The 25,343-nt window shown below is 37.2% G+C and overlaps 1 protein-coding gene across 3 annotated transcripts in view; it reads left to right on the plus strand.

Moving 5' to 3' along the window:
• Positions 1-25,343, plus strand: part of PTPRG (protein tyrosine phosphatase receptor type G) — a 783,870-nt gene that overhangs the window by 209,324 nt on the left and 549,203 nt on the right. The window lies entirely within an intron of this gene.

Below are 25,343 nucleotides of genomic sequence, written 5' to 3' on the forward strand. Positions count from 1 at the left end.
ACCTGGTGGCAGAGCAGCATTTTTTTGTGTAGTCTGGTTTTCAAGATATAACAAAAGGATCACAGTGCCATTTTCCACTTTTGTCTTATTTATGGGGTGGCGCAGTGGTTAGAATGCAGTATTGCAGACTAATTCTGCTCACAACCAGGAGTTCGATCCTGCCCAGCTCAAGGTTGATTCAGCCTTTTACCCTTCCGAGGTCTGTCAAATGCGGACTCAAATTGTTGAGGGCAATAGGTTGATTCTGTAAACCGCTCAGAGTGGGCTGTAAAGCACTGTGCAACAGTATATAAGTCTAAGTACTATTTTTAAACTAATTGTCATGTTCCGGAGAAAGAATTCCAATGGGGTTACCCAGAATATCACTATATAATCCTATCTTCCAGGGGTTGGTTGATGGACATTTTTTTAAATAAATGAACTTGTGTAACTGACTCCAGCTTTTAGTTGTGTGGTTTCATTAGTGGCAATTACAATAGTCATTGTGCTATACTGTGTTCTTATCACAAGAGAGCTTGCCACCGTAAATCACCACCTTTGGCATAACAGAGCATTTGATCGTCTACATTTGGAACAATGGCATTTTAATGTGATCCCTTAAATAGTTGCATTAAGGAGAGTGGTCCTTGGTGCTTTCTGAGTTTGGTTGTTTTCTTGCAGACATTTCATTATCCAAACTAGGTAACATCATCAGTGCCAGTGGTGTTCTAGTGATGCTGGTATGTTACTTAGTTTGGATAATGAAATGTTGGCAAGAAAAACAATGTCTACATTTATGCCTGACTAGAAACAGCTTAGAGCCTTTTTGTATGAAACAGAATTTTTTTAACAAAAATCTTATGATATGTGATGTTGATGAATTAAAAAAAAAGACTGGATAATAGAAAAAGGAGCTTTCTTTCTGTAATCAGAATAAGAGATGATTTTTACCTGTGTGCTGACATTGTGAACTGCTCAGAGAGTGCAGTAAAAAGCATAGAAATAAAAACAGGGATCGCCATGATGGGAGGCAGTGAGGGGTGAGAGAGAGAGGCAGATAAGGGGAAAAAACCCTTCCCCATCATTCACTCCCCCAAGAATGGCTACCCTACCTGGTGGCAGAGCAGCATTTTTTTGTGTAGTCTGGTTTTCAAGATATAACAAAAGGATCACAGTGCCATTTTCCACTTTTGTCTTATTTATGGGGTGGCGCAGTGGTTAGAATGCAGTATTGCAGACTAATTCTGCTCACAACCAGGAGTTCGATCCTGCCCAGCTCAAGGTTGATTCAGCCTTTTACCCTTCCGAGGTCTGTCAAATGCGGACTCAAATTGTTGAGGGCAATAGGTTGACTCTGTAAACCGCTCAGAGTGGGCTGTAAAGCACTGTGCAACAGTATATAAGTCTAAGTACTATTTTTAAACTAATTGTCATGTTCCGGAGAAAGAATTCCAATGGGGTTACCCAGAATATCACTATATAATCCTATCTTCCAGGGGTTGGTTGATGGACATTTTTTTAAATAAATGAACTTGTGTAACTGACTCCAGCTTTTAGTTGTGTGGTTTCATTAGTGGCAATTACAATAGTCATTGTGGTATACTGTGTTCTTATCACAAGAGAGCTTGCCACCGTAAATCACCACCTTTGGCATAACAGAGCATTTGATCGTCTACATTTGGAACAATGGCATTTTAATGTGATCCCTTAAATAGTTGCATTAAGGAGAGTGGTCCTTGGTGCTTTCTGAGTTTGGTTGTTTTCTTGCAGACATTTCATTATCCAAACTAGGTAACATCATCAGTGCCAGTGGTGTTCTAGTGATGCTGGTATGTTACTTAGTTTGGATAATGAAATGTTGGCAAGAAAACAAGCAAGCTCAGAGAGCACCAAGGACCCCTCATTAGAACCCCAAGCTACAGAGATTCTCCTTTGTCGGTAGTTGCATAAAATAAGCAACAACACATAGTCCTCAACTTACAACAGTTAGTTTGGTGATTGTTCAAAGTTACAACGGCACTGAAAAAAAGTGACTTAGGACTGTTTTCATAGTTACGACTGTTGTAGTATCCCCATGACCATGTCATCAATATTCAGATGCTTGGCGGCTGGTTCATATTTATGACCTTTGCTGTGTCCCAGGGTCATATGATCCCCTTTTACAACCTTCCGACAAGCAAAGTCAATGGGGAAGCCAGATTTCACTTAACAACCAGGTTATTAATTTATCCACGGCACTGATTCCCTTAACAACTGCAACAAGAAAAGGCGTAAAGTGGAGCAAAAACTCACTTAACAAACATCTCACTAAACAACAGAAATGTTGGGCTCAGTTGTGGTTGTAAGTTTAGGACTACCTATATTTTATTTATTTAATTAATTAATTAAAATACAGGTAGTGTTTTACCTGTATTACTAATTAATTAATTAATTAATTTCTATGGCCGTCCATATCAACCAAGTGACTCTGGTTACAACCAAGTGACTCTGGTTACTTAGTAGTGACCAAAATTGTGAAAACCTTTTGGGGAAAGTGTATTTTTGAGGTTTGATGGCTAATAACACAGCTTTTTTTGCAGTAGTGCCATAAAATTATATATCAATGGAAATATAATTTAATCAAGAATGTAATGCAACAACGTTTGTTCAATTGTCTGTATTCTATGAAATGTTATAGCCAGATAACCAGTAAAAGGAAGCACAACTTTCTTAGGTTGATGTCAGATAGCTTTCCTTCATCAGATTGTAGCCAATGAGCATGTGTATTTAGAGCCAATAAGGTGTCATCTTGTTTTGGCAATGAGCCAATCAGATCACAGTAGGATTCAGTTATTGATATCATGTATTGACGCTCAGAGGAGGACATTTGTCAGTGTGTTATGTGATCGTTATCAAGTTGGTTGGGTTTTCTTGTGTTCTTTCATTTAGTGAGCTTATAAAACGTAATAAAATAAAAGTAATGGTGCAAAAAATTGACTGGTCGCCCAGAAAGTGATGGCAAATAGTATAATTAAGTGAACAAAGCTACAGTTGTAAAGAAATTAAAAGAAAAATTGTTGGAAACTTAACCAAAGATGGTATTTCTAAGGTTTTAAGAGGTATGAGACTCAGTCATTACAAAACCACACTGGTAAAGGCAGGAAAAGGTGCACAACAGCAAGTGATGATAGAAGAATTAAGAGACTGTGCCTATGTGACAGAAGAAAATCATCTTAGTGCATACAAGATGAAATGGCGCAATGCAATGTGAAGTTGAGTGCAAGGACTGTTCAGCGCAGACTGCAGGAATTTGGCCTAAAATCTAGAATTCTACGAAAAAAGCCACTTTTATCTCTCAAACAAAGGTTGAAAAGCATTACATTCTTGATTAAATTATCTTTCAATTGATATATAATTTTATGGTACTACTCCCCCCAAAAAAGTGATGGTATTAGCCATCAAACCTCAAAAATACACTTTTCCCAAAAGGTTTCCACAATTTTGGCCACTACGGTACAGTTCTAAAAATACTGGGTTTCAGGATGTGAAGGGCGAGGCTGATGGTGGAGAAGATGCTTTATTGTACATTCTCCACTTAACAAAACAGTGCATAGCTCATGTCTGTTGAAATAGGAAATGGGTCACTGGGATCTTGCCATTATAAGTAGGCTATAATCATCAAGTTTCCTTCAAAAGATCCGCACCTTTCCTCCTTACAATTTGTGTACAGAACATAAAGGAAATGTCTTCTTTCATACTCAACAGATTTGTGGTTTATGAATGGCCTAATTTAGTAGTAGGGTTACTTATAAAAATAATAATAATAATCAACAACAGCAAGCCTTCATGGTTATGCCCCTGTAATCCTCAGGAATTGAATTTAATTTGGGGGTGTTTTTAATTTTATTTAATGCCTATGGGGAACATTGGATCAAACATTGGATCTGAACTTGATAAGAGTTCAGATATGTTTAGCTGGAAATGTAGCTGTCACTTTTTGAAGAAGAAAGTAAGTCCAACATGTTCCACGTCTTTTGAAAGTTTGTATAATTTCTCTCACAAGCAGAGAGAATGCAACAGCACAGAACTGGTAGATCCAATTTTTTAAAGGAAAAGACATATATATTCCAGTAATTTTAAAGTACAGTTTGAGGCGTTGCTTCTATGTTTTCAAATGTTAAAAATAACATAATAGGTTTTTTTAAAGACATATTATTCCTCTCTTTTTTGTTTTTGTGCATAGATGTATTTTCATTTGCATTTCTCTATGAGTTAACCACAGGTCACGTTTTACCACTCTGTTCTTTGACAGCTCCTTGGACATATCATCAATGCTTGTCATTTCTAATTGTTCAAAAACAGCAGAGGGAAAATCAGTTTTATACCTCTGTGTCAAGCTAACTCTCCTAGGAAGTTTACTCTGCCTATTATGTTACTCTGTTGTGTTAAATGAGACAATGCCACCTACTCAGAGCCTACATTTCTAAATATCACTGGTTAATGATGCTAAAGCATTTGGAACAGATTTCTTCTTCTTCTTTTAAAAGGAGCAATAAAGAGATCTTGGGGTCCCCTTAATGGTTTCCAATACTACTTTTATTACTTTTGTTTCGGTTGATTGTTCATTCCCTCATCACCTACAGCTTTGGTGTTCCATTCTTCTTAAAACTGGCAGCATTACAGTGTTATTAGGCAGTCTATCGGATCTGGCTCAAGTCTGTCACGGAGGACAAACCAATGGAGATACACACTCCATTGAACACAGCATGTGTGGATTCTTTTTTTTTATGGTCTCCTTTTCAGAAACCATCAAAAAGGACTAATTCACACTAGGAAACATTTTGCCAAAAGTAACCCACTGGAGTTGATTGTACTGCATAAGCTGTTGTTGTATGTATTATTATTATTATTATTATTGAATGTAGACAGTGTATTGAAAGTGGTTTATACTTTATCAGCAGTTTTGTGGGAACGCATATTAACAAAATGTTAATATGCTGGCAGTCTCTCCTTTCTCTTTTATGGATCCACCTGTAGGCAGATTTACTCAATGACTTAGACATCTCAGTCCAGCATTCAGTCTGTTAGTAGAGCAGCTGGATACAGCAAGTAAAATTAAAGTACCACTTAGAGATGCTTCTTTAATCTCTTGCCTTGTTTTCCAATGGTATAGAGCCTTCAGCGTTAAATTAATATTTTAGGATGCGTTACATATTCATATTTGTATGGTATGATTGCAGTGCCTGGCTAAAGTCTGTTGAATATTTTAAACCATACTTTTATGCTTTTGTGTACTGCCTTGGAAATCCTTTCATCAAGAAGCAGCGAAAACAAATTATTTAGGCTGAAACGAACATTTATGTGGAAGTAAGTCTCTTTGAACGCAATGCAGATTCTAAGAATTATAAAAACATAGAAATGACTCCTGGGTTCAGTTTCTGTTCTGAGCATGTCAGGTGGCTTTCTGGACTGTGCAGAAATATGTCTAGCCTGGGTCTAGATCTAAACTAGGTCTAAACTGAGCTAAAGCTAGTTTAATGAAAAGAAGGAATAGGGATGACAGGATAACAGTATTCCAATATCTAAGGGGCTGCAACAAAGAAGAGGGGATCAAACTGTTCACCCAAAGGCAGGACAAAAAGCAATGGAGGGAAACTAATCAAGGAGAGAACCAAACAAGAATTAAGAAACAATTTCCTGACAGTAAGAACAATTAACCAGAGGAATAACTTGCCTCCAGAAGTTGTGAATGCTCCAATACTGGAAAATGTTAAGAAGAGATTGGACAATCATTTTTCCTGAAATGGTATAGGGTTTCCTGCCTGAACAGTGGGTTGGACTAGAAGATCTCAAAGGTCCCTTCCAACTCTGTTATTCTATTAGGGGACCTTATCACATATTGACGTACTGCCAAACTATTCTTACTATTTAGTATTTTTTCCTAATATTCAATTGTAACTTGACAATGATCAATGATTCATGGTTTGCCTTCAGGTATTTTTATATGTCCCTCTATTCTCAACTCCAAGACTCTACATACGAGTTTGCCAAATTTAACCTTGTGGGGCTTAGTTTCAAGTCTCTGTTCTATCAACCCATTCTCAATTTGTTTGAATTCTTAAAATATGGCACCTAGAATTGGCACAGTCATTTACTTACTGTATATAGTGAAACTTTGGGAATTCATGAAAGAGAAGCTGTGCTGAATTAATAACCTCAATCACACAGATATTCTTTTTAAAAAGAAAAGAAAAAAATAGCCATATACTTTGAAAATAAATTCATCACTTTCAGTTAAGATTCAAGGATGCCAACAGCTATAATAGGCCATTTTCTTTCATATAATTCCTTTCTTCCTCCAAAGTAAATAACACCTTGCTGAGTTGTGTTGAAGCATATCGACTTATCCTTGTTAAGGTGATTGTGAAGTTGTTAATTACTGTGAAGAAGCTTAGATATTAATGGAATTTTATATGCATATCATCCATTGGCGCTGAAATTTTTTTAAAAGGGGAAAAGGTAATTTAATATATTATTATTCACTTTCTTTTTAATTTTGAGTTTGCAGAGAACTTTTTTTGGTTCTTCCTTCCACCTTCTGTTATAATTGTTAATAAAGAATGCTGTGCTGTAATCTGGGTGGAAAAGAGTAGCCTTTTGAAATAACCAAATTAAAAATGAATAAAATTAGAAAATATCGTTATTAGTATTTATAATTAACTTTTTCATTGGCCAGTGTCTGCTATCACATAGTGCCATGACAACTTTAGATAGCTGTCATCGAAACAATGGGTCACAGGATCAATATACAGATACAGAAGATCAAATACTTCTGATTAAGAAGAAGGCAATGTTTTAAATTTTCCCGTTATTGTGAAAAGATTAGTGTTTACATCTAATCTCTGCAGGGGCAATGGATCTTGTGCATAATTTGCTCCAAAAGATCATTGAATCCTTATGGATTTCTAGAAGTCAACGTTTGTCCCACCAGTGACTCTAGCCATTGCTGTTTCATAACAGGAACTGGGGACCTGATAGGACTCTTGGCATACTAAGCTTCCTTTCTGATCAGAAATGGTCCTAGAGCAGATAAATGAACTTTAGAAGCCCAAGTGCAGGTGGAGGAAAATTTGACTCAAATCTCATAGGGTAGATCACATAGCCCATTTAAAGTTTTGTGCTGTGAAGCAGAAAAAGAATGTTCCCTAGAATATTAAGCTTGCAATCAGAATATTCTGATTGCAAGTTTAATTTATTGTGATGTTTTCGGTGGTGAGGCAACTACCCCAAACCTCTGCCTCCTTCTGTTATCAGACTCTTCAATTATAGTGGCTTCTTGTAATTTAGGATTGCAGGTTTTTTCACAGGTAGAATCGTTTACATGCAGCCTATTTTGAACGTCAACAATGACACAGAGTCAATTATGGTGATGCCTAGTAGTTCAGGAAGAGTGTCCAAATAGGATTATGGTGATGTTGGTTGTGGAACTGAGGTGACTTGAAATATTGCTGTCTGCTTACCCTCTGTTGGGAGATATTGGAGAGACAGGAGTTTTGTTGTTCTTTGGGTCCATTTGCATTTGTAGGATTTGCAAATTCTTCGTCCTTCCAAGTTCAGAGTCCCAAGAGGAAGACAAAGACCCTGCAGAAATTGTTGTTGAAGCCTGGATCCAATTAAACAGTGGGTTGGTCACAGGGCCACCAACCTTTTCCCGCTCTTGTTTCCAACTGGACATCCAAATCTTTTTTTTTTTTAATTTACATTTATATCCCGCCCTTCTCCGAAGACTCAGGGCAGCTTACAGTGTATAAGGCAATAGTCTCATTCTATTTGTATATTTACAAAGTCAACTTATTGCCCCCCCAACAATCTGGGTCCTCATTTTACCTACCTTATAAAGGATGGAAGGCTGAGTCAACCTCGGGCCGGGCTTGAACCTGCAGTAATTGCAGGCTGCTGTGTTCTAATAACAGGCTTCTAACAGCCTGAGCTATTATGGAAATCTTCCATTTCACCGGGGGCCCCTTTTCCAGGATGCCACTGGAAATTTAGTCCAGTGTGTCAGCCTAATCCAATTAGCCACCTCTCTGTCCCAAGTGTCAGCTCAAAATGGAGGGATGCATCAGTACCACAGTTGTCTAGCTGCTTCCTCCATTGAACTGATATACCTTCAATCTCCAGCCAGATGTTGCTTGTCAATTAGAGTAAAAAAACAGCTGCTCCCCAGACCATCAGTGGCTTCCAGAAGGTTTTCCACAACTAGGCAGCATGGTCCAGGATGAAATTGTAGTTGCATTCCACTACTGACCTCCACATCAGTCCACCACCAGAGGTGGTATTCAGACGGTTCGTACTGGTTTAGGTGAACCAGTAGAGGAGATCGCTGGTGGACCTGCCCACTTGCCCTGACTCTATGCCATCCTATTTAGGCACAGTTTTGAGGCTGGGTGCATGTGCAGAAGGTGCTCACGTGAGCAAAGCGCATGCATGGAAGGCTGGACGTATGCGCGGAAGGGGTGCATGCGGGGTGAACCGGTAGCAACAAAATGTGAAACCCACTGCTGTCCACCACACAGATGAACATATTCACAGCTCTACCAATTATTTGTGCTGCTTCTGTCCTGCTGACCTGAACCTTGCCCCAAACTGATGAGAACTACCTATATTTATTTATTTATTTATTTATTTATTTATTTATTTATTTATTTATTTATTTATTTATTTATTTATTTATTTATTTATTTTGTCACAACAGTATACTGTATATAAGCATAAGCATGAAATAACTATACGACATATAAGCATATATATAAGTATAAGCATGAAATAGTTATACGAGTTGGATACAATCAAGGGGAACATTAGGACAGGAATGGTAGGCACGCTGGTGTTCTTATGCACGCCCCTTACAGACCTCTTAGGAATGGGGTGAGGTCAATAGTAGATAGTCTTTGGTTAAAGCTTTGGGGATTTTTCTAAAGAAGGCCAGTCTTTAATCTGTGGTTGGAAGAGAATAGTAGTGGCTTCTCAACTACATACAAACCAGGAGGAAGCAGGTGGCTTTGCCAGGGTGTGTAAATACAAATTTGAAAAATCAAATTATTTTGACCTATTTCAGAATGGCTTCAAAGTAGGTTTTCGGATTTAAGGTCTATTTGTTGACCTAGCGTATCATCTTCTTAGGAGATTTACAAAAAGGAATGTGAGGGTTTTTTTTTTTTAGTTTTTCTTCATCACTTGGCAAGCTCTGATACCCTCAACCACGATATCCTTCTGGATTGTTCATGAGATCTGGGAATAAGAGACCTGCTTTGCAGTGATTCTGCCTCTCTTATGTGAATTTCAGATAGTGTTGCTTGGAAAAAAACTTGCTCCTTGAAACAATTTTTATGTTATGATATAATGTCCCTTAAGATTCCACTCTGCCTCCATTGCTTTACAGTACCAACAAGAATCTGGTGGGACAAATTATCAAAAGGGTCAGGATTAGTTGGTATCAATACGCAAGTAAAATAATAAAGGTGGGATATAAATAAAATGAGTATTTAAAAAAACATTGAAATGTTACCAGATTCCTTCAGCAATATCTTTTCTAATAATATGATTTCCTTCCTTCTCTTTTGCTTCTTAACTGCCACCTGGCTTGCCTGGAGGTGATAATGGGTTGGAAGGAAATTAATACATTGAGACTTGGGCACAAAAAACTGAAATGCTTTGTTGTGAAGGGTTACAATTCCAGAAAAGGGGGGGGGATTTTTTTCCAGGAAAAATATATTAGTATTAGAATTTTGGTCCAAATCTCCCTATTTTCCCAGACTGATGAAAGAGACAGAAGTGGCTTATATATTTTGTTAATCTTCTGTTAATGTGCTTAAGTGTAAGAATTACCAGATTGTTAGTTGAGAGAGAAGTAAACTTAACATTGTTCACATGGATGCTGATAACTTCTAACTTGATTAGTATGACTGCCTATGAGAGTTGGTTTGTGTCTAGATCAGGGGTGTCAAACTCAAAGCCTGCATCCGGCCCACGGTGTATTTAGATCTGGCCAATGGGGCTGCCCTGGAAACAGTGAAGGACCAGCCTGTGGTACCTCTGCCAGCGAAAATGGAGGCTCCATTTTTGCTGGCAGAGGGCTGCAGGAGGCCATTGCAGCCGAAAATAGACCCCGGGAGGGTTGCGTGCTGCCCATGAGCTCCATTTTCGCTGGTAGAGTGCTAGCAAAATAAACTGCTAGCAAAAAGTGGCATTTAGTCACACGAGTGATGTCGAGCTGGCCACGCCCACTCTGGCCATCTCCTCCCCCCACCCCCCCGAGATCAAATACAACCCTGATGCGGCCCTCAATGAAACCGAGTTTGACACTCTTGGTCTAGATCTAAAACTTTAGTTTATTTCAGTTTAGAAATCAGTAGGCAACTTGATTCTAAGGGTACTCAGAGACCATGTGACAGTTGTGCTAAAAACAATGCATTGGCAACAGTTTTCTTCCAGGTGAAATGCAAAATGCTGAATATTACCATCAAGAGTTTTGTAATTTGAAACCAAGCTATTTTCACAAAGAATAGAATAGAATAGAATAGAATTTTATTGGCCAAGTGTGATTGGACACACAAGGAATTTGTCTTGGTGCATATGCTCTCAGTGTACATAAAAGAAAAGATACGTTCATCAAGGTACAACATTTACAACACAATTGATGGTCAGTATATCAATATAAATCATAAGGATTGCCAGCAACAAGTTATAGTCATACAGTCATAAATGGAAAGAGATTGGTGATGGGAACTATGAGAAGATTAATAGTAGTGCAGATTCAGTAAATAGTTTGACAGTGTTGATGGAATTATTTGTTTAGCAGAGTGATGGCCTTCAGGAAAAAATTGTTCTTGTGTCTAGTTGTTCTGGTGTGCAGTGCTCTATAGCGTCGTTTTGAGGGTAGTAGTTGAAACAGTTTATGTCCAGGATGCGAGGGGTCTGTAAATATTTTCACGGCCCTCTTTTTGACTCGTGCAGTATACAGGTCCTCAGTGGAAGGCAGGTTGGTAGCAATTATTTTTTCTGCAGTTCTAATTATCCTTTGAAGTCTGTGTTTTTCTTGTTGGGTTGCAGAACCGAACCAGACAGTTATAGAGGTGCAAATGACAGACTCAATAATTCCTCTGTAGAATTGGATAAGCAGCTCCTTGGGCAGTTTGAGCTTACTGAGTTGGCGCAGAAAGAACATTCTTTGTTGTCCTTTTTTAATGATGTTTTTGATGTTAGCTGTCCATTTGAGGTCCATTTGAGATACGCATACAGGTGGCTTTATGCGTATGATTCTTCTTCCTGCTCGCTAAGGTTGTCTGAGGAGAGTTCACAAGTGTTGTAGCCTGTCTCCTGTCAACTCAGGATCAAGTTTTCTATAATCACCCCATTCTTTGGCATGCAATCCCTGTTGAGTTGAGAGGCTTAACCTCTTTATTAGCTTTATCAGCTGTTTAAGCTCTATTGGCTTCTTTTCAAAATAGGATTTCTGTTGATTTTGATAGTTTTTAATACCTCTAGTTTTAATTCTGATTTTTTCTTATTGGAGGGGTGGTGCATATAAAACCATCTCTTGGCAATCAGTATTATAATAATGAAATCAATTAAGAAAAAAAAACTCTGGGAATGGACAATAGCTCATGCATGGAGTATATGTTTCTACTAGAAAAGTAATATCCTTGGAGTCTTTATTTACATCACAGCTTCTATTGAGAATCTAGATGGCCTCTGGTAGCCCCAGATCTAGATAACAGCCATGGTAGCGTAGTGGTTAGAATGTGGTATTGCAGGCTAACTCTACCCATTGCCTGGAGTTCGATTTTGATTGTGTCAAGCTTGACTCAGGCTTCCATCCGTCCGAGGTCAGTAAAATGAGGACCCAGATTTACAGGGATAAACTGTAAAGCACTATGAAGCGGTATATAAGTCTTAAATACTATTGCTAAGAAGGATCCATAGCCAAAATCCAGGTAGACTGCTTTATATATTGAACTAGGAATTACAATGAAAATGAGAAGTTGAAATAGGCATATCTTTAATTTATAGGTAAAGGACTACATATCCTTTGTGAGATGGGTTGAGGGGTGCTTGTGAGTGGACAAGGAAAAAGTTGCTATGATCAAGGGCACAAAATAAGTGTGTCCTTAAACGTTTGTTGGAGGATGGGGGAATGGAGTCGTGTATGTTTGTTTTAGAGTAGTATGTTAAATTGGATGAGACATGAAGTCTCATGAAGTTTATTCAAGGAAAACCTATAGGAGATTGATTTTTTTATAAATTCTAGGAGAGCCAAAATGAAACAATAATTTCCATATCAAAGGAGTGGAATACACGCGCGCGCGCGCACACACACACACACACACACACACACACACACACACTTACTTTAAATATTGTTTATCTTGCTTCTATTGAGATTATATGTTTAATTGTCTTGACTGGTGTTGTTGGAAATGAGTTCGGCATGATTTAAATAGAAATAAGTCTCTTTTTTAAAAAAAGCCTCCTAGGAAAAATTATTATAATGCAACCCATATTCTCTTTTGGAATAAGGAGTGTTATGTACAATGCAGACAAGAAGTAAGCTAAAAAAAATTAAAGTACTGAGATAAGAAAAAAGAAACAGCTAAAATGTATTTTGTACCAACTCTATTCATGGAATGTCTCAGTACTTTTCAATCTTTGTAAATATAATCTTTGCCTTTCAGATTTTTTTCAAATGTTTCATGGTACAAAATGGGCATAAGCACTACTCTTAAACCTAGCCATTTTGCTTCTTTCAACAACTACATATTCCTTGCAACAGATCATGGATTACCAGCATTTATAGTTAAAATTTATCCAGTTTCCTATCTTTATCAAACTTCCTACTAAAATACAGAAATTCATGTATTTGCGCTAGGTTTTTTTTCTCATTTTTGGATAACATTAAATCATCTGCTTTATCTTTTTCATCATTCACAATGGCAGGCTTTTCATGCCCAACAAGTCAAAATACTTTAGGAATATATTTCTCAGAAGGTTCAAATAAGTAGATTTTTTTTTACTGTAAATATATATACCCTTTATGGAAAAAAAATCAGTGATTGCTGTGTTGCTGAACAACAAATGGGACTTCTGTTCATAACAATCTGTTCAAATTTTTAAAAGCTTTTTCTCTTATTTAGCCTTCTTTTTGGAACAGCTTAATGTACTGCAGCTAGACCTTGGCTTACAGCCATTTGTTTAGTGACTGTTCAAAGTTGCAATAACACTGAAAAAAGTTGACTTCTGACCGTTTTTTCTCCACATTTATGATCATTGCAGCATCCTCACAGTCACAATGATCAGAATTTGGGCACCTAGTAACTGGGGTGTATTTATGACAGGTCCCTGGGTCATGTGATCACCACTTATAACCTTCCCATCCAGCTTTCAACAAGCAAAGTCAAGGGTGGGGAGGGAAGAGAGAGATTTGCTCAAAGACAGCATGATTTACTTAACAAGTGCAGTGATTTGCTTTTTCTGGCGAAAAAGATCATAAAATACGGGCAAACTCATTTAACATCGCTGAGCAAGGAAAAGATTGGGTTCAGTTGTGGTTGGTAAGTCAAGGTCTACCTGTATTGTTTACTTTCAACCATGGGAAAACTTAGCTTCCACACCCAATGACCTTGGACCGTGATACACTGATTTTCAAATCTATGCTCTTGTCAAAACCAAACCCATCAGGTTAGCATTAAATCACATTGCACCCAGTATGTTTTTGGTGTCTCAGTACAGCAAGCCTTCATTGTACAGCAAGCCTTCATACAAGTCAACATGCAGACTGACGTTTTCCCAATATTTTGCCAATTTCTGATGTGTAGATCGAAGTTGCTTAGGAGAGATGAAAAGAGGCTGAATCCAGGCAGGACAGTTATCAAAACAGTGGATATTTTGGGAAATGAGCTCAAGAAATCTGTTTCCCTATTAGGAGAAAAAGTTCTATAAGGGTAGGAGAAAGAAAGGAATTATTATATAGGCAATGCTGGATTGCTAGATTCTGTAATAATCGTATGTTCATGGTAAGACTTTTGATATCTACAATAAAAGCAACCTATCTATCTGAGTCTTATGCTTGATTCTTCCATGGCTAATTCCTGAGCGGTGATTTTGTTTCTAGAAAAATGTTTATTGCTGTGTCCTGGATGAAACTCTGATAGCCAAGCCAGAAAATGTCAAACTAACTGTAGCGTATACTGCTTTTCTCCAATTTGATGCTCTTCCTATATATTGGGCCTTTATTCACTGTATTCCTCAGTTAGCAAAATCTATATATCTGAAAATAGAAAGTTGAGAGAAGCTTCTATATGCTAATATTTTGTATTTGGATGGATTTAGGATGCAGTGGCTCAGGGGCTAGGATGTTGAGCTTGTCGATTGAAAAGTCGGCAGCTCAGCGGTTCGAATCCCTAGTGCTGCCGTATAAGGGGGTGAGCTCCCGTTACTTGTCCCAGCTTCTGCCAACCCAGCAGTTTCGAAAGCACGTAAAAATGTAAGTAGAAAAAATAGGGGCCACCTTTAGTGGGAAGGTAACAGCGTTCCATGCGCCTTTGGCATTGAGTCATGGCGGCCACATGACCACGGAGACGTCTTTGGACAGCGCTGGCTCTTCGGCTTTGAAACGGAGATGAGCACCGCCCCCTAGAGTCAGCAACGACTAGCACGTAAGTGCGAGGGGAACCTTTACCTTTACCTTAGGATGCAGGCTTTTTTCTATAGAAAATATCCAGTGTATTGATTGAATCCTTTGATAATGCACATGGCAGCTATATTCTGATCACAAGGACGGCATTGGCTGAACAATAAAATGCTAGCATCTGTCAGTCAGTATTGTCTTTCAAACTTTTTTTTTATTGATGTAAAAGCCATGTAAATAGAAACCAATTCCCGCTGTAGTCCTTCTTGACAGCCAGAATAAAAAGCACACCCAAGAGCATCTCGTAAGATTATCTTGTTCTTCTCTATCACTTGCATTTTTTTTTATTGATTGAATTATCTGGTCAGCATTTAAGGATTAATAAACTCTTATTTATTGACTCAGGCAGAAGAAAAGTGGGTGATTTGCTGAAACATCTTTTCCCCAACCGACAGAGAAGTTCAAATCTGTTCTTCGGTTCAGTATGATAATGTGTAACTTTCTTAGGAAGGTGAAAATCTTTTTGTGCAGACAGTACTTTTAAATTTGTTCTCTTTAATTAAAAGTAACTGTGATAAATTGCAGTGAAAGTAAAAAAAAACAAACTAAACCCTTATAGTATGTAAGATAATTTTACTAGGGAGGTTTCAAACAATGGATAATGCTACTTCATATTAAGTGGGTAACTTATTTTATACATTTCCATCATTGCAAATGATGATTTTTTTTTACCATCTTAAAAAGATCCACAGGTCTTTTCATCCACATTTTATTTTATAGAGAAACAAACTCTTTAACTTTTGCAGACCCAATAATGATATTGCATCACCATGAATTTCTACTTAAGCACTAATCAATTTATAGTTACCATAGTAAATTTAATGCCTATATTACAAATATTACATTTAGCCAAACTATTAAAGTGCCATTGGCAATTGAACATTTATGGAGTATTGAAGATGTTGCATTGTAGCTCTACTTTATGTAGCCAGTAGTAGATCCTGAAATATTTCACTTTATCATTTTGAGGAGTTGCTGTTAACAAATAGCAATCATTTTACAATATTGAATATTGAGTTTAAACAAATATGTTACATAGTTGAAATATGTCTTTGAATATATTATCACCACTTTACCAACTTTGTAATGTAGCAGTTGCTAGATTTGAAGCCCCATCCTGCATCTCTGCTTTGTATTTTCTGTATCAGCAATCTCACATCTTAGATAATTCTCCGATATTTCCCTTTTTTTCCACATCCCCAAATACTGAGTAAATTGCAATCATGGAAAGCAGCGCTTCTCAACCTTGGTAAAATGGTGGACTTCAAGTCCCAGAATTCCCAGCCAGCAAAGCCCCGGGAATTGAATTCCGGGCATCTTCAAGTTGCCAAGGTTGAGAAACACTAATCTAAAGAATAGGTCAAAGGTTAGTTCTGCCCATTGCTTACGAAAGAGAAGGTTCATTTTCTGAGCTTTCAAAGTTCTATTCAGAAGGCAGCTAGATGTAGCTAGCCAAGTGCTCTAAACCAGGGGTCTCCAACCTTGGCCACTTTAAGCCTGGTGGACTTCAACTCCCAGAATCCCCCAGCCAGCAAAGCTTCCCCAGCCAGCCAGCAAAGCAAAGCTAGCTGGAGAATTCTGGGAGTTGAAGCCCACCAGGCTTAAAGTGGCCAAAGTTGGAGACCCCTGCTCTAAACGGCTTCATCAGATTATCCTATGTACTGGTAGTTCTCACTTAATGATAATTGGGACCTGAATTTCTGTCGCTTAGCAACATGGTCGTAAAGGGTGATGTCACATGACCGTGTTGCTGAACAATTACAAACTTTCCTTTTCTGTTTTGTAATAGTTTTATTAAAAGTTGCAAAGATAAAATAATATCAACTACAAAGGATGAAAATATTAAAAAATTGCAAAAAAAAAAAAAAAAGAGAGAAAAGAAAAAAAAGAAAAAGAAGTAACCTCCCACGTCGTCCCGAGTGATGAACAGGTGTGAAGTTCATCTATGAGCTTGATGGAATCCCACAACTCCTGCTGTATACATACCAATATAAAAAATCTCAGCCTTTCTGTCTACTCATGAAAAATAGCTGTCCAGAGTATGTATGGGTGATCTCAAGATGTGTCCTTTCTCCAGAGAGATTTTGATGGTCCAAAATGTAGCATTCAGGTGCTGTTTTCGCCATAATGTCTCTCCACTCCCAATAAGAAGTCATTTCCTATTTGCTCACTGAAAGTCATTCACTTAGCAAAGGCAATCTTGACAATCCAAATTGCTATTAAGCAAGGCATAGAGTTTATTAAGCAAGGATCGCCTGCTTCCAACATGCAAAGTCAGTGGGGAAGCCAGCAGAAAGTTCCAGGCAGCTCACAAACAGGCCAGTGAGTGGGTAAGTGGCTGTTGTGGTGCAAGCACAGCCGGGCAGCAGTGGCTGTTGCTGGGTGCAGGACGGTGTGTAGGTGGCTGCTGAAGCACAGGTGTGTGCACCTGTGCTCACAGAGTGTGAGCAGGGGGTTGCTGCAGGCATGCACACATTACTGTGTACAAGATCCCTGATTGACTTTGCTTATGGGAAGTTTCAAGGAAGGTCACACTTCAAATGTAATTAGTGCAAAGTAGTTGACAGCCATCCAATGACCATGGCAATATTGGTACGACTGGAATTTCAAGGACTGGTTGTAAGTACCACTTGCTCAGTGCCATTGTAACTTTGAATGGCCAGCGAATGAATGATTGTTAACCGGGAACTTCACATAGTTGGGTGGACGACTTGATCAGAAAGTGAATGCATTGTTATATTTGATGATTTCTGCTGAGATCTGAACTTAACACTGCTATGAATACCTTACTTCTCTTAGATGTATTAATCTGATAGCACTGAAGAATCCCCTTATTTCTCTCTGCTTCCAAGGTACTTGAAAGCCAATTTATGTAGACTAATTTAAATAGTTTTTTCCTCCCTGAAATGTTGTCAGAGATGACAAGCACTAGGAAAGAAACAAAACAACATCAACAAAAGCTTTCTGTGAATCACAAGAATTTGCATAAACAAACAAACAAAAAAAGGATTAAGAGTAATCTCTTTTTTCCCCTTGTTTTCTGAAGACACACATCCCTTGCTTGGCTTCTCTTGTAGAATTGTATTTAAGATGGAGAAGTAATGATAATTAAAACTGAATTGGGGAATTTGGTAATGGTGACTGGCATCAAATCTGAAGGAGGTGCCTCATCCTAACCTTGGAAAAAGTGCTTTGCATCAATTCCAATTTTGCTTTCTGACTTTTGGAAAGCGTCAACCGAAGAATGGAAATTCACAAAATAGTCCAGCAGTACTTCACTACAAGTCCCATCATCCCCAGTAAGCATGCTGGATAGAGTAATCTGATAATTCAACACCCTCTGGAGGACATCTGATTATGCAGATTGGAAATATTGTGAGGGGAATGAGTCTGGTACCCATTTAGAAATATTTCTGTTTTGTTTTGGTAACACTCTGTTACAATAGTATTCCTTTTCAGATTGAGTGGCAAATCGATGGATAAATATAAAACCAGAATGTTAGGACATGGGCCACAAAGAGGATAAAGAAGGTTGAGCATTAAAAAGATTAGGGCTTTGCTATCATATTCTTTCACAAATACACCTATAGGATGTTACTGTAAAAGATCCTTTTATAGGGCAAGGCCTCTTTCCACCTAATGAAAAATTAGAGGTGAGCGGTGAATTATATTTCTTTATATTCCGGGCTTCTTGTAAACCAAAGGTTGTAAATTGTAAACCATTTGTGGATATCTTTGTCATAGTAGCTTTTAAGATATGCAAGGTAACCGTGAAAATCACCTTTAAAAGTCCAGAAGAAGATGATTTATGTTATATTGACCTTTAAGAAACAAGCACTGTGATTGGTTTTGTCCTGTTGGGGTTTGCTAGGTGTAGCCAGATACTGTTTTGGGGGTTCAAACCCTCAACTTGGAATTGAACTTGCTCTTTAGACATCTATACTGTATATAGTACTTTTTCTTTTTTTTTTTTTATAAAAAGTTTTATTTTTACAATCATATCAAATAATTCATCCAATGTACAGTTATATACAATTAGTCGGGCTTGCCCAGTCACCACCCCCCTTTTTAACACTCTTCCCTCTTCTACCTTCTTCTGCTTTCCAGACCTTCCTCTCCTTCTCTTATCTACATCCTCTCCTCCCTCCACCCTACACCTTCCTTCTCCCTCTTCTACCCCTCTTCCTTCCTCTTCTCCTCTTTCCTACCTCCTACTCTCTTTTCTCCTCCTCACCGTTCTAAAATGGTAACTGGGCAGACCCGACCCTACATTAATTATATTTATACATCTTCAATAATCCCTGTACATTAACCATCACTCCATCTCTACCAAACCCCCAATTCCCTCCTCCTTACCCCCACCCCCACCCGACTTCCCAGAACAAAATGCAGGGTATCAAAACTAACAATCATAATCTAAAATAATTCCTAAATTATAATCTCTAGTCACACCACACTTAGTCACACTCTCAATTCCCCTCTCCTTCAAAAATATATCTAATACAAAATATTTCCTAAATTTACTCATATGCTATTCGATATTTTTTTATCTGATACTTATTTTGAATATAATCAATCCACATTTTCCATTCTAAAATATATTTTTCTAGTGTATAGTCTTTCAAGTAAGCGGAGATATTTGCCATCTCTGCCAGATTTGATACTTTGAGTGTCCATTCTTCAATTGTAGGCAATTCTTCTTTCTTCCAATATTGAGCAATCAAAAGTCTTGCGGCTGTTATTAAGTTCAAAATCAATTTAGTCTCTATAGCTGTACAGTCCATAATTATTCCTAGTAGAAAGAACTGGAGTAAACTTAATCTTCTTTTTCAAAATATTCTGCATGATCCACCATACTTTAATCCAAAATGCTTTAACTTTTTTACAAGTCCACCATATATGGTAATAAGTGGCATCTTCACAATCGCATCTCCAACATTTAGCCTGTACATTAGGATACATACATGACAACTTTTGGGGTCTAAATGCCATCTATAAAACATCCTATAAAATTTTCTCTCATATTTTGCGCTTGTGTAAATTTAACATTCCTCACCCAAATTCTTTCCCAAGTTTCCAACATTATTGGTTGCTGAAAATTTTGTGCCCACTTAATCATACAATCCTTAACTAGTTCGGACTCTGAGTCTATTTCTACTAATACATTATACAACCTCTTAATATGCTGTTGGCCTTGATCTCTCATTTGTTTTAACAAATTATCCTCAGTTTGCTTAACACCTATTTTTTGATCTAATTTCCATCTAGCTTGTAATTGTCCATATTGGAACCATGTATAATTTTTCCCTTCTTCCCCCATCTTTTCTCTGGATTTTAATTGTAATTCCCCCTTTTCCATACAAAGAAGTTCTTTATAGGTAACTACCTCCATCTTTTGATATATATTTATATTTTCTATCATGTGTCTCGGGATTGCCCATATTGGAATCTTTCCATCTAATTTATATTGATATTTCCTCCAAACCCTCAATAATGCATTTCTAATTATATTATTTTTAAATATTTTATCTACTTTCTTATCATATAATATATAGGCGTGCCAGCCATATAACAACCCATACCCTTCTATATTCAAAACTCTTTCCTCAGTTAAATTAATCCAATCAGTAATTAATGATAAAACAACTGCTTCATAATACAATTTCAAGTTAGGCATTTTAAGACCCCCCCTTTCCCTTGTATCCTGCATTATTTTTAATTTTATTCTTGGTTTTTTGCCCATCCATACAAAGTTATTAACCCCCTTTTGCCATTCCTGTAATTTAATATCATTCTTAAGCACCGGTATCATTTGAAAAAAAATAAGAAACCTGGGCAAAACATTCATTTTTATAGCCGCTATTCTTCCCAACAAGGATAGTTGTAACTTCTTCCAACTCTCCATTTCTTTCCATACCTTCTGCCACAATACCTCATAATTATTTTTATATAATTTGACGTTTGAAGCTGTAATATATATTCCTAAATATTTAACCTTTTTAACGATTTCAAAACCTGTAATTCTTTCTAACTCTTCTTTTTGTTGTATATTCATATTTTTAGTTATCATCTTTGTCTTTTGCTGATTCACCTTAAATCCAGATACTTTACCATACTGACCAATTATATCTTTTAAACCAGTAGCTGAGTATGTTGGTTGAGATACAGTAACAACCAAGTCATCTGCGAAAGCTCTTAATCTGTAATCTTGATGTTTAACTCTAATTCCCTTTATTTGATCGGAGCTACGATTTTATTCAAAAGAATTTCTAAAGTTAAAATAAAAGTAATGGAGACAGGGGACATCCCTGTCTCGTCCCTTTCCCAATTTTAAAAGTTTCTGTTAACCCACCATTTACTATTATTTGTGCTGTTTGCTTCTGATATATTGCCTTAATTGCGTGGATAAAATAATCCCCAAATTGCATTTTTTCTATTACTTTAAACAAAACTGCCAATCCAATCTATCAAAAGCTTTTCAGCATCCAAAAAAAAAAAGCCGCTGAGATTTGGTTGTTTCTTTCCAAATATTCAAGTAAATTTACAATTTGCCTCACATTATATCTCATCTGCCTACCCTTAATAAATCCTGACTGATCATTATGAATTATTTGATTCATCACTGGCATTAATCTATTAGCAAGTATCTTGGCAAATATCTTATAATCAGTATTTAAAAGTGATATAGGCCTATAATTCTCTGCTTTAATACCATCTCGATCTTCCTTCGGTATTAGCGAAATAAAGGCTGTCCTCCATGAAGGGGGAACATCTCCTCCCATTTGAATTTTATTAAATAACTCTTTAAGTGGTTCAACCATCTCATTTTGTAAATTTTTATAATAAACAGCTGTTAAGCCATCTGTACCTGGTGCTTTACCAATTTTAAGTTGCTTAATTGCTAACAAAATTTCCTCTGAAGTAATTAATTGATTCAGTTCTTCTCTTTGATTTTCTGTAAGCTCACAAATATTTTGTTGTTGTAAATATCTTTCTATCTCTATATCATCAATCATATCCCTAGTATACAACTTACTATAATAGTACTTTTTCTTTAGGTGCTATCTGGGTCCTGGCACTCAGTGGTGTTGCAGTAAGGAATATATAGAACTTGTGAAAATGATATATACAGCCCTCTTTCCTTAAGCTCTCAGAGATGGATCACTGAATTTTATATGTCCTTTCAAAAATTTAATTTCTCAATAGTAAATCAAAGGTTATTATTTTTGCTAATAAAAATAATGTTTTAATTCTTCTCCCTGGTTCTCATATGCTGCTGGCTGCCATGGATAATAGCATCATTAAGATTTTAAGAGCTTTGTCACCTTCCTGAATCACCTTCCCGAAAATAACTGGGGGCAGGAAGTCTTTCAGTTCCCTCCCCACTTCAAGATAAAAGAAATCAGTGTTTTGCAATACAGAATCTGGTTTTCAGTGAAATATTTGCACTTGACAGGTTGACAGCAATCAAGAAATATATCAAAATAACTTTGATCAAACTGTGACAAGATATTGAACGGTGGAGGAACCTAAGTTATCCTGGCTAGGATCTATTACAATCAGGTAGTCCTCAACTTACGACTAAAGTTGAACTCAGAATTTCCTTTGCTAAGCGAGACAGTTGTTAAGTGAATTTTGCCCCATTTTACAACCTTTCTTGGCACAGTTGTTAAGTGAATCCCTGCAGTTGTTAAGTTAGAAGACAGTTGTAAAGTGAATCTAGCTTCCCCATTCTCTTTGCTTGTCAAAAGGTAGCAAATGGTGATCACATGACCTCGGGATACTGGCTCATATTTATGACCATAAATATGAGCCAGTTGCCAAGCATCTGAATTTTGATCACGTGACCATGGGGATGCTACAATGGTCCTAAGAGTGACAAATGGTCACTTTTTTAGTGCCTTTGTAACTTTGAACAATCATTAAATGGAAGGTTGTGAGGATCACCTGTATCAAAATAAATATGTTGTCAAAATTTTATTATTTATTCCAAATGGTACCAATCAGAATTTCAGAGAGACCTCTACAACAGGGGTGTCAAACTCAAGGCCTGGGGGCCAGATCTGGCCCATGGGGTACTTAGATCTAGCCCGCAGGGCCACCCTGGAAACAGCAAAAGACCGGTCTGTGTGGCTTCTGCCAGCAAAAACAGAGCAGCCCTCCCGAGCTCCATTTTCTTTAGCAGAGGGTTGCAGGAGGCCATGGAACCGAAAATGGAGCTTGGGAGCTTGTTTTCACTGGCGGAGCGCTTGGACCACCACAGGCGCCACAGACACGAGTGACACTGAGCTGGCCATGCCCACCCCGGCCCTCCGAGGTCAAACACAAGCGTGATGCAGCTCTCGATGAAATCGAGTTTGACACCACTGCTCTACAAGAATGACAAGAAATGGTCAGTAAACTCATATGGATTTGCTCTTTGACCTAGGATCAAAGAAAAAATTGTACAAGATTCCGAAGAGAAAGATGGTCTTTGCCTTCCAAATTTTAAACTGTATCATAAAAAAAATTGCCTGTCATGGATAGCAGATAAAATCCCCTAATAAAAAATGACAATTATGGAAGGCAACGACTGAGCCCATGAACTTCACAGATAATTACAGTACAGAGATATAGAGGAGGATAAAAATTTAGAAGGACATACTGACAAAGGTTTTGATAAAAGTACGGGATTCTACAAAGGGAATAATAAACCCAACAATTTCACCTCTACCTTCTCTTTCATGTTGTAGATAATTACAGCAAGAAAAATGTAATTACATATGCAGATATGGGCCACTCAGATTTTACAAATAGACTAAAAACATAGAAAAAAAACTATTTAGTGAAGTCCGGAATACACCATGGTTGATGTATTAGCTGGAAGGATAAAATCAGATCTCAAGAAGGAAGGGAGGGATATTTTTAAAAAGGAATTGAAAAGCTTTTACAAAATCAATGCCCCTTATTGGGATGCACATATAAACTTTTACTCAAATATAACATAGAGACATCAAACAAAATAGCTGTACGATAAAATGGATGCAAAACATTAAAAAAATAATTGCAACATGACGATGGGAAGAATTACAAGTAGTTCTCAACTTCTGACTAATCACTTAGCGACCAGTTGAAGTTGTGATCCACCTGAAAAATGGTACTTATGACCCAGTTTTGAAGTTCTGACAGTTGGGGGTAGAGGTGATCATGTGATCACACTTCAGGCACTCTGCCACACAGCCGCATTTTATGAGCACTTGCAGTGGCCCACAATCATGTACCTATCTTTAACGATGGATTTGCCAAAAAAATGGCACTTTCTCATGGTTTTCAAGAAAACCATGCTAAAGCAAATGATGACTTTACTTAACGATTGCAGCATTCGCTTACAAACGCAAAACCATAAAATCAGATCAGTGATGTAACTGACAGCTGTCAGTTTTACAACTGTCACAACTTAATGACCGTAATGGACAGACTCAATTTTTATCATAATTCAAGTATTACCTGCACAAACTAAATCTGTAACTTTATATCAAGTTATAACCTAAAGGAAAATCAGCACAAAGCATTTTACAGATAGTATACAACTCCCTCAGTAATATTTAAGCTAGAGAAATAGCAGTAGCACTTAGTATACCACTTCAGAGTACTTTACAGCCCTCTCTAAGCAGTTTACATATTGCCCCCAACAATCTGTGTCCTCATTTTACAATCTGGGAAGGATGGAAGGCTGAGTCAAGCTTGACCCAGTATCGAACTCCTGGAGTAAGTTAGCCTGCAATACTACATTATTACCACTGTGCTACCATGGCTCTTCATCATCATAGGGTAATACATATTGGAAACAAAAGGAACATTTTATCACATGTGGTAAACATGTAAAAACCCTCAACATTATTGGAAAGATATACACTATAATGGTTTGGAATTTAAGTTTGAAATGAAACTACAATTTCTTTGTACTAGGTCTAACCTCAGAAAAAATCAAAAGAAAATGATATGAGATGGTATGTTTATAGCCACAATAATAAACTTTGCTCAACAATGGAAGAAAGGCACAACTCTGACAATATTGATTGGGAAGTTAAACTCAAGAAAGCACATAACAGTGGCAAAATTAATAATATATGTACACAATAAAAGTTTACATTTATGCAGCAATGGTTCCCATAGATACAACACATCAAATATAATCACTTACAGCTTGGTTTCTAAGGGGGTTTAAATGTTTACAAATATTGAAAATTAAAAGATGTATAAAAAGGGGAAGGGCAGAAATTCCATGATTTCTTTTTGTTCTTGTTTTTTTTTCCTATTTTTGAATATTTTAAATCTTGTTAAATTTGCTCTGTTTATACAGTGAGAGAGAGAGAGAGATACACACACATCCCATTCAGCAATGCAACAGAGATGTTAATATTAAATAATTAGCTTCAGTTCAAAGCCTTTTGTCACGTAACAAATAGTTTGATGTGAGTCACAGCGATTCTTTTCTTAATGTTATATTCAACTTTGGATGGAAAGGCTAAACATTATCATAATATTGATATCTAAAATTGAAGTTAATATTGATAGAATAGTTTTTTCTTCTTCTTTATTTCCACTATTCTAAGCTATCTAAATAATAGATTGTCGACAGTATTTCTTTATAGCTTCA

The sequence above is a fragment of the Ahaetulla prasina genome, chromosome 2 (assembly GCF_028640845.1).
Source record: "Ahaetulla prasina isolate Xishuangbanna chromosome 2, ASM2864084v1, whole genome shotgun sequence".
NCBI classification, from domain to species: domain Eukaryota; kingdom Metazoa; phylum Chordata; class Lepidosauria; order Squamata; family Colubridae; genus Ahaetulla; species Ahaetulla prasina.